This window comes from Pleurodeles waltl, chromosome 4_2, assembly GCF_031143425.1.
Source record: "Pleurodeles waltl isolate 20211129_DDA chromosome 4_2, aPleWal1.hap1.20221129, whole genome shotgun sequence".
Taxonomy (NCBI): Eukaryota; Metazoa; Chordata; class Amphibia; order Caudata; family Salamandridae; genus Pleurodeles; species Pleurodeles waltl.
In genome coordinates, this window is record NC_090443.1 from 1,013,490,875 (window position 1) to 1,013,505,793 (window position 14,919).

A 14,919-nucleotide genomic window follows, 5' to 3' on the forward strand; every position below is an offset into this window, starting at 1 on the left:
CCTCTCTGTCCAGTGGGGGCTTCACCTGTATGGCCGGTCCAGCCCTGGTGGTGTCAGGACTCACAAGCGGTGGATCCAGGACCCTGGAGTCGGTGTCCCCCGGGGGAGAGGGCATCCTTCTACCTGGGGGCTGGTGATGGGGGGGATAAGGGGCACCACTGACACTCATCCTTCAGAGGCGTTTGTAAGGTAATGTGTAACTGTGTCTGCACTGGGCGCTCCTTGGTGCACTGACTGAGGGCTAGTTGGAAGAAGCATTGGCTAATCCAGGAGGCTGTTTCTTTTCCTTTGTGGGCTTTGCTTAGAAAAGGAAACTTAGCATTGTTGGGTTTGCAGCTTTATCGAGCCCTTAAGTTGGTGATTATAAAGAGAAAACTGCCGAGATGTGCAGCCACTGACACCTCTTGTCCATGGTCGTTAGGAGCTTTCAATTGCTCAGTTGGTGAACTGACATCCTCAGGTCACAAATCCGCTCCCAGGACTTTTCCTCAGTCTCCTCTGTTTCCTCCGCTTTCCAGTCCCAAGCAGCTCCTTTCTCAGCCCCGCAGACACCTTGGCTTTTCCCGCCTCCTCTCCTCCCCTCCCAGTCCAGCTCCCTCCTCCAGCTGGGGGGGCGGGAGAGTGTCCCCTCAGTCCCTTTGTGCAGTCCCCCCTGATGAGACAGAGCCGGGGGCCCCTGGGCTGGAGAGCGAGGCCGGTGCCCCCCACCCCTGGCTGAAGCAGCCCCAGAGCTGCTTGTTGTGAGTGTGGAAGGTGATGCTGCTGAGAGCTGCTGAGAGCGTCTGCTGGGAGGAGAGAAGGTTGTGTGAAGTGTTGAGGAGCAGCGGGTTTGTGTGTGTGTTTTGTGCAGTGAGTGTGTGTGTGTGTTGAGCCTGTGGCCCCCTGTGGTGGTGGGAAGGAGCTGGGAAATGAAAACTATAAATAGACTGGCAGGAACTAGCGGATTGAAATACAGGACAAGGAGCTACACAGGAGGGAGCTGTGTATCTGATCCTCGTTAGTATAGTGGTCAGTATCCCCGCCTGTCACGCGGGAGACCGGGGTTCAATTCCCCGACGGGGAGGTGTGTTTTTTAACGTCTTTCTATATAAAATTGAAAAAACGCATTATTAATTTGGAGAAACAGCAGTATTGTTCCTCACAATATTGTAATTGTAATCTATACAATGTAATTACTTAGTATATACTGTTCTAATTAATGGTCACACCTCTTCCCAAAAAGAACGCACATTTGTGGTGAATTTGGGGTTCCAACGATGTTTGCGGATTAACGAGGGATATGTCTCAAACGGAAATATCTCTCATCGATTTTATGGACCAGCCGTTTAGTCCACTACAAAGTGACGAGGGCCGCACTCAGAGGATGCAGAACCCCCCACAAATCCCACCACTGGTCAGTCACTGACATGATAATGGCCCCGGAATGACTGCACAGAAGAGGTCTATTAAGGGTGTTTGTAGCCCGCCCCTCACATAGCACCCCCTCCCTCTCTCTGCGGGGTCTCTGCCCTCCTGTGGTTAGAGTCTGCACTTCTCAGTGTCTCAGACACGTGGTAGTAAAAAGGTCTCTTTGGGGTGTGATTTCCCTGTAAAGATGGGTAGCAGAGAGACAGACCCCCCACAGCCGGGCCTGTGGTTTGTGGGGGTGACACCTTCTGTGCTGTGCAGTGAGTGGGTTTAACTGAGCGGTCCCTTTAAACAGCCACGAGAACACGGATCACTGCAGAGTGAGCGGCTCTCAGCGCCAAGAAGACGACTGTCAGCGCTGATCTCACGGAGGCTCGTTGGTCTAGGGGTATGATTCTCGCTTAGGGTGCGAGAGGTCCCGGGTTCAAATCCCGGACGAGCCCCATATTTTTCTTTCGTAATCTTATTTTTTTCAAACTTTTCACTTTTTCCAATATAAATAATGAAAAAGCTTTTCTTCTGTCACCCTGAAGTTTTTCAATGAATATTATTAAAAACAAAAAGGAGGGCTCGTCCGGGATTTGAACCCGGGACCTCTCGCACCCAAAGCGAGAATCATACCCCTAGACCAACGAGCCACCATGTGAGCATTTTCTCACAGGGAGTTATAGGCTTCTGGAGTTCTGCAGTGTTCCAAATTAAGGAGATTGTTTTAAGGAAAGACGTGTAAGTCACACGCAGTGACATCATAAAGAAGATTTTATTACAAGACCGGAGGCTCATATTCTGCAGTCTTTTCTTGCTTTAATTTTCAATAGCAGCCAAGTAAAAGAACTACAGTACCCAGAAAAAACACAAACTACAACAATGACATCATAGCTGAACAGCCAATAGGGTATCATACAGCAATAGTAATATCTTAACTGCGAGCAACAAGTCCTCTTTTCTTGCTGCTCGCAGTCAAGATAAGTACCTCCATTATTTTCTCCATATTATCTTATACCAACTGTTTTCACTTATTTCTCATTGTGCTATTTTTCTGTATAAGCGCTCGTTTGCTGTTCTTGCTTAAACGCGCGTCTGTTATTTTCTCTGCAGCGCGTCTTTCAACAGTCGTTTTTTGGCCGTTGTAGACGCGCGCGGGCACGCGCCGGCATTCCTGGCATTCCTTTCATACCTTCTTGTCAGGCCCCGCGCCGCGTTCAGTATTCTGGCATTTCGAGCGTATTTTCGCTCGTTTTTCTCTCCCGGATAGTCTCGGCACCTCGTTTCTGCCGCTCTGACGCTTCGGTCTCTCAGGTTTTGCCTTCTTTTGGTAACCGCCCCTATTTCCTGGTTCCTGCCTCTTCAGCCACTCCCTCCCCTTTTTCCTCACATTTAACCCCTGTTTCCCCTGTTTCTCATAGATTTCAGGTTTATTATATTTATTTTCTTCTTTTATATACTTATTTAGTATATTTTATTGGTTTTGTCATTATGACGGAGGAAGAGGATTCCCAAGAAAATTTAAAATCCTTTATCAAGGACTCAGTTCAACAGGCAGTGGCTGTTTCCATGTCAGATGTCACAAAAAATTTAGAAGCCTCTTTTTAAAAAATTATATCTTCTTCCAAGTTGCCTGTTAATAAAGGCAAGAAACATGCGGCCACCCTCCCGGTGCCGTCCAAAGGTGTTTCTGCTGGTCCTTCCACCCGAGAGGTATCTAAATCGGGTCCCCCTCCTTCTCCAGTGCATGTAACACAATTGAGAGACACTGATGATGACGATGATGATTCCAGTCATTATGATGATATGGACGGATCTGCAGATCCATTTTTGTGTGGGCCTCTGGAGAATAGGCATAAAATTTCTCAGAGTGACGGTGGTGACGTTCACCCTGTGTCTCATGTTTTGGTTGACCATGCTGGCGAACCCTTTTTCGACCCTTGTATCCATCTGATCATGTGGCTGATTATGTTTCGTTCTTCTTACGCCATCCCCTTGACAAAGCTACTCGCAATAAGCTCAAGTCTGAGTGTCCTCGTCCCTCACTACCGGATAACATTACTTCAACCCCAGTTATTGATCCCAACATGCTGATGTTTTTCACCAAATTTGGCAAAGACCCCAAGAAGGGCGTTGATAGAGCTTGGTCGGGTTGTCAGGACAAGCTCCTGGATTTGGTGGGTCCTCTCACTAGAATTTTTGACTTGGCGGAAGAGGCTAAAATGGACAACAGTCCTATAGATCCTGAAGTTCTTTCGAACTGGGCGCAACGCGCCATCTGCATGCTGGGAAATGCCAACACTCAGCTATCTATTGAAAGGAGGAAAAGCCTCCTATTGAAGATTGACCCTAAACTGGCCTCTTTAGCCTCCAAGGATGATGGCCCGCTGGCTAAGGGCCAACTATTTGGAGACTCCTTCATCAAAGATCTGGGGAAATATGTGTCCACCTTTGCCTCCCTGGACAAGGCCCAACTTTCTATGAAAAAGATCTTTTCATCTCGGGTTTTTGCCAGGGCCGGCAAAGGCAGGAGTCGCTTTGCCGGCCGCCCCATCAGAGGCCAATACGCCAACAGAGACTCCTACAACCAGTAATCCCAGCTTGACACCTACACGGGATACAAACCAAGATTCTATCCCCGTCGATCAAGAGGCTACCGTCACAGGGGCTACGCCAACAGGGGAGACCAAACCTCCGGTAAGTGTTTACAGTTCTGGCCGTCCTCCAGTAGGAGGCAGACTGGCTCTCTTTCTAAATTCATGGTTTTCTCTCACCACAGATCCCTGGGTAATTCAATCCATTCAAGGGTACCTGTTAGAATTTTATCAAACCCCAACTCAATCCTGTGTTCCTCTTCCCCTGGTTTTTTCCCAAGATCAAACCGAGCTTCTGCGCGTCGAAATCCTCTCTCTCCTTTCCAAGCGTGCAATAGAACCCGTCCCGTTCGACCCTTCAGGGTTCCTCAGCACCATCTTCCTCGTCCAAAAGAAAAATCAGAAATTTCATCTGGTGTTGAACCTAAAGGCTTTCAACAACTTTATCGTTTATCGACACTTCAAGATGGAAACTATTCTCCATCTCAGGGACATTCTGCTTTAACACGATTGGCTGGTCAGATTAGATCTTCAGGATGCCTACCTCACAGTGCCAATTCATCACTCACACAGGAAATTCCTTCAATTCCAGTGGCTAGACTCCTTTTATCAATTCAGAGTTCTTCCCTTCGGGCTTTCTTCCGCTCCTTGGTGTTTCACCAAAATTCTCAAACCCGTCGTGGCCTTTCTCCGTTCTCACGGAGTTCGTCTAATCCTTTATTTAGACGACTTTCTGTTGATGGCACAGGACAAACGTCTGCTTCTAGACCCTCTTCAACTTTGTCAGAACCTTCTTCTCAGCCCAGGCTTTCTTATCAATTTTCAGAAGTCGGTCCTAATTCCGACTCAAAAGTTAGAGTTTCTCGGTTTTCTAATAGACACTACTCTGTCGGTACTGCAGCTCCTTCAACACAAAGTATCCTTAATCAAAAAAGAGATTCGTCAATCCCTATCCCTCCCTCATATCTCCCTCAGGACTCTGGCACGTCTAATAGGACTTTTGGCTTCCTCTATCCAAGCCATCTTCCCAGGTCCTTTACATTATCGCGCCCTTCAGCGGCTCAAGATCCGTCATCTTCACAAGGGTCTCGCTTATTCGGACCCCTTAGTTCTAGACACCGAATCCAAAGAAGAACTTCTGTGGTGGTTGACACATCTAGATGCCTGGAACGGCAGAACTATCTTCTCTGCCGCCCCAGATCTTGTATTAGAATCCGATGCAAGTCGGACCGGTTGGGGCGCAAGATGTGGTCAGTTCTCGACTGGGGGCGCATGGTCTCTGAAGGAGTCCTTCTTGCACATCAACAGTTTAGAGATGCTTGCAGGTTCCTTTGCCATCCGCACTTTTGCAAAAAACAGAGTAAGTTGCACCATCCTCCTCAGGATGGACAATTTGTCCGTGGTCAGGTATATCAACCACCTAGGCAGTACCAAATCCAAGATTCTTTCCACGTTGGCGAAGCATCTTTGGGAGTATTGTCTTCCTCGTCGGATCTCGGTCAAGGCAGTGTTTCTGCCAGGCAGGCTGAATACAGTAGCGGATTGGTATTCCAGACATCTTCACGATTCCAGCGATTGGCAATTGCACCCTTCAATATTCAGGCATCTTTCTTCCATCTTTGGCGAAATGTCCATAGATCTTTTTGCTTCTCGCCTCAACTCTCACCTTCCTTCCTATTTCAGTTGGAGGCCAGATCCGCAGGCTCTAGCCACGGATGCTTTCCTTCAGACTTGGCCGTCATCCCTTCTTTATGCATTTCCTCCTTTCCTTTTCATTCCCCTGGTTCTTGCTCAAGTACGCAGACAACTGTCCACTCTGGTACTCGTAACTCCTTTCTGGCAGACCCAACCGTGGTACCCAACTCTATTGGAGTTGGCAATCGATCGACCTGTCTGGCTTCCTCACTTTCCCGACCTCCTCTTGGATCCCCAAGGCCAACAACATCAGTTAGTTCTCAGAGGCTCATTGTCCCTCATAGCCTGGAGAATTTCGGGTCGTCCTGGAGAACCCCAGGAATTTCGGAAGATGCTGCTAGATTCATCCAGCAGGCCAGGGCCCCTGGAACCTCCAGAGCCTACAAGTCCGCATGGGCCCTTTGGAGCAGCTGGTGTCTGGACAGGAATTCAGATCCCTTTTCAGCGAATGTAGTTTTAGTTATAAATTTCCTGGCTTCTTTAGCCTCTCAATGTAAGGCCTATCGCACTATTAACATGTACAGATCTGCCATCTCTGCGGAACATCAAAGAGTCGATGGTAGGCCAATTGGGGAACATCCTCTCGTCTGCCAATTATTAAAGGGAGTAAGATACGTTTTTCCACCGTCTCCTAAATATAATGTCATGTGGGACGTTAATCTGGTATTACGATTTCTCACCTCTTGGCCTAATAATGATTTGCTCTCTCTCAAACAGCTTTCGGCCAAGTTAACCATGCTTTTATGTCTAGTCTCTATCAAACGTGTCTCAGACGTTAAAGCATTAGATGTTACTTCCTTTTTCTTCTCCCCCCTTGGTGTTTCTTTCCAGGTCAAGGGACGTACAAAAACTAATTTAGCTTGTGTCAATTATCCATTTTTTCCCTCTCAACCCAAACTATGTGTTGGAAATTGTTTGAAAAGTTATGTGACTCGTACTGCAGATTTGAGATCATCCTCTGCCTCCCAACTGCTTATTTCTTTTCAGAAACCACACAACCCTGTTTCTTCCCCTACTCTGGCTCATTGGGTTAAATGGGTCATGTCCCTAGCTGGCATTGATATAAGTGCCTTCGGTGCCCACTCGGCTAGAGGTGCTATGGCCTCTCGCGCCTTTTGGGCAGGATCTTCTTTACAGGATATTCTCAAGTCTGCAGATTGGTCGAATGAAAGTACGTTTAGAACTTTTTATTGTAAACTGATTTCTCATGTTTCAGATTCAGTCATTGCTATGCTTTGAACATGCATAATATGAGCCTCCGGTCTTGTAATAAAATTGAGATTTTCCTAGCCTTGGTGTCTGAAAGGCTAGATTTTATTAAAGACACGGAGGGGAGTATTATCCCACCACTGTTTTAACACGCCCTGTATCTTTCTTTCAGTGCCAACTCCCTCTTCCAGCGTTGGCTCGTCATGATTCACACGAACAGCTCCTACCGATTTTGGATTCACCCTGCAACGTCTATTCTTCCCAGACGGTACTCCGCTTTCGCCATTTTCGAGATTGTTGCATGGACATTGTGACTTTAGTTTCTATTTTCTATGCCGTTTTGTTTGTTACTTCTCCTCTTTAGTTTCGCATCAAGAAAAGAGGACTTGTTGCTTGCAGTTAAGATATTACTATTGCTGTATGATACCCTATTGGCTGTTCAGCTATGATGTCATCGTTGTAGTTTGTGTTTTTTCTGGGTACTGTAGTTCTTTTACTTGGCTGCTTTTGAAAATTAAAGCAAGAAAAGACTGCAGAATACTCGCCTCCGTGTCTTTAATCAAATCTAGCCTTTCAGACACCAAGGCTAGGAAAATCTCAATTCTAAAACTAAAGAGTTTGCGCTAATTGCTAAGAGGAGCGTATTTGTTAAAGAAGAAACTACAAATACTCCTATTTTTTAAAAGGAAAAAAAAAAAGGAGGAGCGCCTGAACAGGGACTTGAACCCTGGACCCTCAGAGCAAAAGTCTGATGTTCTACCGACTGAGCTATCCAGACTCTTTAAATATATACTGCAGTGTCTCATTGTATGGGAAGATCACTGGTTCCAGTGACAAATACTCTGATTATAGGTTACATTCGGATGTTTGTCAAGTCCCTCAGTTTCTGTCCACACAGGATCCAGAGCTCTTTACTGAGCTGGTTCATGTCACTGGATGAACCTCACAGGGTCTTTTTCTCCACCTTTACAGGCTTCTGCCCACAGACTGGAGTCTGCTCTTTGCATTTCATCCCTCCTGCACATGCGCAGGGCCTCTTTCAACTTTCACGGGGATGGGAGGCACCAACTTGAGGTGTAACACTTGCCAAGTAATTTCATTTTTTTGCAAACCGAGGTGGCTTCTTGTAGTGGCAAGTATGAAGGATGCGAGGGAGCCGGATTTCATGTTAATATCTTTTATTCTTGCCACAAGAAATAAGGCCCACGAGCAGCCGGCCGCAACACCGCGCTTTGTTCGCGCCTCTGCCTTTCCGCCGCGCCACCCCCTGACGTCACGACCGTCCTCGTTACAGATTGGTCGTGGCGTCATGAGGCGCCTAAACATAGAAGACAGACTAGTTCTGTCCCTCCGGCCTCGTGCGTTAACTCACGTACGACATCTCCCTTTTCAACAGAACAAGAAAACTTAAGGAACTTCACCTCATAACAAAATCTTCGAACCTCTTGGGTGCTCGGATACGCCTAATTGGCCTGCTCGGAGTAACATACTGAAGTGAATTCGCCTTGACGGCGCACGCATCCTCTAGGCTTGACACCATTACATTGTGACTGTCGCTCTCCACAGATTCGGGCCTGCAACCATTCTGTCCTGAGGCAGCCGTCAAGCCACGCCATGCCTTCTCGCATCGCTCCGCACTCCCCTGTCCACTTATTCCTGGCCTGGAAGGCGTATTCGCACATTCCTCCTCATCAATGACTACATCCCTGGCTTCGTGAGTTTGCCACTCGTCAACATCATCCGTGCATTCGGCCCCATCCACACGGACATCTTTCATGATGATTTTCTCTTGCCCAGCCTTGAGCCTAACTATGTCGTCCTTGCTCCGCCACCCCGCTCCTTCCAGACAGACTGCCCCTCTTGTCACTCCTTGCACACGCACCGGGGTTTGAAACACAGACTCCCCCTTCATCACCCTGTTGGGTTTCTTCACTAATACCCAATCCCCTTGCGCTATATTTTTAGTTTTGGCTCTATTCACCATGTCAGTGTACCTCTTATTGTTTTCCTGTTTGGCCACTATTCTTGCTTTGACTCTCAACCTCTCATCAGATTCTGCCTCAATTTCCCGGTTCATGTCATACCACTTATTGAATTTGGGGGTAAGCTCACTCATGCATCTTCTCCCTCTCATCAAATAAAACGGAGTGTGTCCAGTAACCTCGCTGGGCGTGTTGTGGAAAGTGTTCACCTTGTCCGCCAGAAACGCTTTCACATTCATGTTGGAAGCGATCGCCTGTTGCACGCCCTCTTTGAGGAATCTATTCATACGCTCAACCTGCCCATTGCTCTTCGGGCTGTACAGCAGGGTTTTCTCCTGCTTAATCCCCAGCCTGGACAGAAAATCCGTCATCCGCCTGGACACTAGCTGGGTGCGGTTGTCCGACACCATGATCTTCGGCTGTCCCTCAATCGTGAAAATTTTCGTCAATGCCTTGATCACTCGTTCAGTGGTAACTTCCCTGACGAACTTGTAGTGAATCCATTTGGAGAAGTAATCCGTAAGGACGATGAGATGTCTACACTCGTCAGGTAGCATTGTAAATGGGCCCGCAAAATCAATGGCAATCTTGTTCCACGGGCCGGCAGGTATGTCCACCAGCTGCAACTCTCCTTTTGTCATCTTCCATTGCTTATCGGCCCTTAAGCACGGTCCACACCGATCAATTAATCTGCTGACATCGCTGCACATCCCTGGCCACCAGTAGTACTGCTTGAGGAGATTCTTTGTAGCGGTATTGCCCGGGTGGCCTTTATGGGCAATCCTGATTAGCTTGTCTCTTAAACTTTCCGGAGGTACAAACAGCTCGTGTCTCTTCACAAAGCCGCCTTCGATGGTGAGTTCGGAACTAATCTGTTGGAAACTTCTGAGTGCCCCGTGCAAGTTCCGGATAGGGGGCCAATGAGCCTTCATGTGGTCCATCACCCTCCGCATAGTCACGTCCTTCTCCTGAGCCGTCAACCATTCTTCCTCTGATATGGATCCCTCGCACATGGCTGTTGCGTCAACCATTGCCACAACGCACTCCGTGTCGTCCAGGGAATCATTCTCCTCATCCGGGATCGGTATGCGAGATAGGCAATCCGCCCTGCAGTTGAGGCCCCCTTTGATGTGTCTGACGGTGAAGTGATATTCTTGCAACTTAAACAGTAGACGTAGGAGCCTCGAGCTGGCTTTGCCATTGCCACGTCCTTCACCGTCCATCATGTATATCAAAGGTTTGTGGTCGGTGACTAATTCGAACTCCCTGCCCCACAAATAATTTCTCAGTTTCTCCACGGCCCAGACGCACGTGAGCGTCTCCCGCTCGATGGTGCTGTACTGCTTCTCTGCTTCGCTCAATGACCGCGATATAAATGCAACAGTGTTCTCCTTCTTCCCTTGGAATTGGCAAAACACTGCACCGATTCCCTTGGCACTAGCGTCAACCGTGATTACATTCCGGAGGTCCTTGTTGTACGGTCGTAATACTGGGGCCGCGGCGATTGCTTGTTTGACGGATTCGAAGGCAGTGCTTTGTTCCTGTGTCCACGTATATTTTTCGTTCTTCCATAGCAGTTTCCTTAGAGGCTCCACAGTGGTTGCGTATCCTTGCATGAACTTGGAATAGTATTCGCTGAGTCCCAGGAACGATCGCAAGGCGTCTTTGTCTCCTGGGCAAGGGGCATCTCGTATGGCCCTCACTAAATCATCTTTCGGCGCAATGCCATTTGGGGTAAGCACATGCCCTAAGTATTCTATCTTGTCTTCCATGAATTTGCACTTGTCTTTGGAGACTGTCATCCCCTTTTTTTGTAGCACCTCCAACACTCTGCGCAGCAGTCCTAAGTGCCCCTTCTCGTCTTCCGTGTGTATCAGAATGTCGTCCTGAAATGCTTCAACCCCCTTCATATCGCAGAAGAGGAGGTCCATTAGCTTTTGAAAGACGCCCGAGGCCGATGCAAGGCCGAATGGAAGACGGATGTACCTGTATGCTCCAAACGGGGTAATAAAGGTGGTAAGTTCCTTGGATTCCTCCGTGAGACATACCTGGTGGTATGCAGACTTCAGGTCTATCAGGGTGAAAAACTTCGATCCTGCTGTGGCCGACAATATCTCCTGAATGTTGGGCAGTGGATGGCAGTTCACCAGGATATTTCTGTTCAGTGATCGCAGGTCTACACACAACCGAATGTCCCCTGTCCTCTTCTTCTTGGACACCACGATTGCGGACACCCATTCTGATGCACCTGCTTCCTCTATTACTCCTTCCCTTTTCAGCTTATCAAGAACAGCCTTAAGCTCCCCCCTTACAGAAAGAGGAATCGTTCTGACTTTGTGCTTTATTGGTAGGGCACCCTTTTTTAACCGTATAGCATGCACAAATCCTCTTACACACCCTACCTTGTTTTCAAAAACGGAGTCAAACATTTCGAGGACCTCAGCTAATCCATCATGTAAATCATCAGGCTGCACATAATTGACCCAGTCATCTCTCAGAACTATGGGATCTTCTGCCCCAGGGACTAGCATCACACCTAGCTTCGCCAGGTCCTTCCATCCCACAAGGCTCCTCCCATTTTCAGCCACATATATCTTTGTTCTCACAGTGTGCCCTCGAAAGGTGAGGGAGTCCCAGAAGTAACCTTTCATCACTATGTTGTGTTCCCCGAAGGCCTTTGGACTCACATCCGTCTCATGCAGTCGTACATCTTGCCACTTCGAATCAAATGTCCTATCAGAGATCAGGGTAAGGGGGGAACCAGAATCAGCCGTAAATGGCAATTTTATCACACCAATCATGACGGAGCCAATGGAACCCTTCACTCTACCGTCCTCACCATCAATGGACAACACCATGTCCGCATCCGCATCAGTATCACTCTCGCTTACCGAGCTCACTTTCATGCCCGTAATAAATTTTTTTGCTTTGCATACTGCCGCAAAGTGGCCCAACTTCCTGCATTTAGAACAGCTTTTGTGCACAGCAGGGCAGGCCCTGCTATCCGCTAAGTGATCCTTTTACAATTTGTGGATTAAATGACATGAATGATAAAATACAGCTGCGTGTATATATGCGTAAACACACACATGTATAGGCACACATTCACAAAGCTACGCAAAAAAAACAGGACAGGCCAGATATAAAAGGGAGTGTAAAGTCTTTAGTCCTTCTTTTATGTCTGACATGTCCCGGTTTTTGCTCCTCAAAATCTGGTCACCCTATCCAAAGCGTTAAATTCGGCACCAGTTGTGAGCAACCACCACCAACCTGAACTCACCGAGGCATCTACAGGCGACCCAGGTTATATTATGTACTGGTATAAAAACACACATCCATGGTAAAACAAAAATACAAACAACTGCAGAAACATCATTGTAATGAAAAGTAAACAGGAACTCCGGCCGCACTGCTGCCATAGGTCACCTTGTAACCAAGGCAACCAGAGTCCACCCTTCTCTGGCTCTCCCTCACCCTGCCTGGTGCACTTTTAAAGATCTGGTGCACGAGCACTGGCCTCATACAATGAGCGCTGAGACCAAAGTGTAGCCCTGCCTCGTGCAACGAGGAGAAGCTACATATGTGTGACACTGCATTCTAGTGCTGTGATGTGCGTTATATTAACCCTAGATGCGTGACACTTGGCAGAGCTGAGAAAGGTCCTTTTAATTTACCCTGACCTCCGGCTGTCCTCATTTCCCCTCTTTCTCCACCTCTCCCTTCTCTGTGTCACGTCTCTACTTCATGTCTCCCTGTCTGTCTCTATTCTTGACTCTTAACTCTCTCTCACCAAAACTAAATCCACACCTTTCTCCCCACCTCCCTCTATCCCTTTCACTGACTGCTTCTGTCACCTCTGTCCACCACCCTTTACTGCACTTTCTTTGCATGAACTATATTCCTGCATCGTGTCTCTCATCGCACTGCACCTCGCCTTTTCCACCACACTCACTAGGGTGACCACCTGGCATTGAGGCAAATTCTGGACAGGACTGTAAAAAAATCAGAACAAAGGGTCAAAATTAAGGACAAAAATTCAGGCCAAAGGGTCAAAATTCAGGACAAAAAATCAAGAACAAATGTCAGTTTTACAGGCACACCCAAGAGAGGCCATGCCTCACTAGATTGTCAGTGCATTTATTTACTCTTTTTTAACATAGCACTATTTATTCACTGTGGTCTTTGTGTGATTGCCTCCTAGTGTGCTACTTTCAGGTGTCACATTACATCCTTGTTCAGTAGTAAATTAAAACCCTTCAGTACTACGGCAAGGCCATCACCCCTACCCAAGTATACCCAATCTTTCTTGAAGAGAAAGTAACAGCATCATTTTGATTATGTTTCCGAACATTTTAAAACCCCTGGCAAACAGTTTGGGAAACATTGAGGTAATTAACCTTATGCTAGTTTAAACAAATTGAACAAAAACATCTGGCTTACCCCAACCGCCCATGGACTTTCAACCTATTTTTTTTTTAAAGAGGCAGGGTAGATGCTGTGGGTGACAGTCTCGCACCTAATCTCAGGATGTGAGGTACACACAACGTGTCTGTAGCCTCACTGCACTAGAGTGTATGTCTGGGACTCTACATTTATCTCAGAAATGGGAGCCAGGACTACCAATCAAAGATAATAAAAGAGGAAGATTAAATCGAGATCAAATGGGAGATCCACGGCAAGTGATTCAAAGGGTTGTTGCTAAGAACTGGATAAATAAGGAAGAGAAGAACAAGGTGGGACAATTCCTAAAATCAGACACAGTGGGTCCACCAAGACTATTGAAAGGTATTGGGTACCTGGGGAGCTGTCTCTGTACACAGGAGAGAAACAGAAGAGGCACTGTCAAGTGGTTGAACAAGCAACACCCATCAACCTTGGCAAACTCTTCTGGTGCAATGGTCCGCTGTTCGTGCTTGTGAAGGGTGAGCAGAGACCAGACCCCTTGCAAGGTTGTGCAAGGCAATTGCCCACTTTATCTATGTCTTTAAATTATTTTGAAATTGAGCAAAAGCCAAACAAGTGATCTGGGTTTTCCCTAAATGTCAAGTTCACATAGAATCTTCAAAATATTTTGGATGTAAATTGTACAAACAAAATGTAAAAAAATTAAAATGTAATTAGTGTTTCTTTAACATTCTCTCGTTGATTTACAGGATGGAAATCTCGGCAGAGCTTCACAGTCCCTCCAAGCCAAGTTTGCTTTTTGGTCTTTTCTTCTGCTTTCTGTAGTGGCCACGTGGCACTAGTGAAGATGGTGCGCTACCCCAATGATAATATTATTTTGCAAACCTTCCCCTGCTCGTCCTTCATTCCTTCTTCAGACATGCCACACATCTGATTTGGTCGCTGCAGCGCCGTCAGGTAGCTCTTTCCACTCTAAAGCTACCCGTGACTGCGGGTGGATTAGGTCTTCTGGACTTATAATGCTATTATTCAGCTGCACAGGTCCAATGGGTGGCTCGCTAACTTTCTACCCACCTCCCTGCATGAGATGGGGTTTATCTGTAAAGACTTTTAAGGAAGGCTCAATGCACTGCTCATTGTTTCCTACTGACCATTCTACGGATCACCATCCAGGGTTATGATGCACAGCTTTCTCTTGCCTTGCTAGAACCTGTAAACTCACTGACATGAAGAAACCCTGTGCTCCTGCACTACCTTTGCTAAGCCTTCCCACTTGCACAGGACAGCTATGCTCAGAGCAACTCCATCAATGGCATGCTGCAGGTGTCTTAAAATTGGGGGATTTGTTTCTGGACTGCGAGCTACTGAATTTCCAAACCCTTGTGTCAGGCTACCATCTTCACCCTGGTCAACTCCTTACTTACAACCACTTTAAATAATCATTAAATGCCCTATTTCATGCCTGCCACCTAGCAATAACCCTACAAGAGGTGTGCCAGAAGCTCTGCACCATAGGAATTGGCAGCAAACTGATAGAATGGGTGTACAGACCTTTTCTGCAACATGGAGACTACTCCAGGTCTTCTCGTCATACTACCTGGGTGATTGATGTGGCCAAACCTCTGCAAGATACGGACTGGATT

At 47.2% G+C, this 14,919-nt stretch overlaps 4 non-coding genes across 4 annotated transcripts; 2 read left to right on the forward strand and 2 right to left on the reverse strand.

Moving 5' to 3' along the window:
- Positions 1-991: 991 nt before the first annotated feature.
- TRNAD-GUC (transfer RNA aspartic acid (anticodon GUC)) lies at positions 992-1,063 on the forward strand. Its single transcript has one exon. It is a non-coding gene; the product is annotated as a tRNA-Asp (tRNA).
- Positions 1,064-1,778: 715 nt separating this feature from the next.
- Positions 1,779-1,850, forward strand: TRNAP-AGG (transfer RNA proline (anticodon AGG)). The gene has a single exon. It is a non-coding gene; the product is annotated as a tRNA-Pro (tRNA).
- A 123-nt stretch (positions 1,851-1,973) lies between these two features.
- TRNAP-UGG (transfer RNA proline (anticodon UGG)) lies at positions 1,974-2,045 on the reverse strand. Its single transcript has one exon. It is a non-coding gene; the product is annotated as a tRNA-Pro (tRNA).
- A 5,550-nt stretch (positions 2,046-7,595) lies between these two features.
- Positions 7,596-7,668, reverse strand: TRNAK-UUU (transfer RNA lysine (anticodon UUU)). Its single transcript has one exon. It is a non-coding gene; the product is annotated as a tRNA-Lys (tRNA).
- Positions 7,669-14,919: the final 7,251 nt, after the last annotated feature.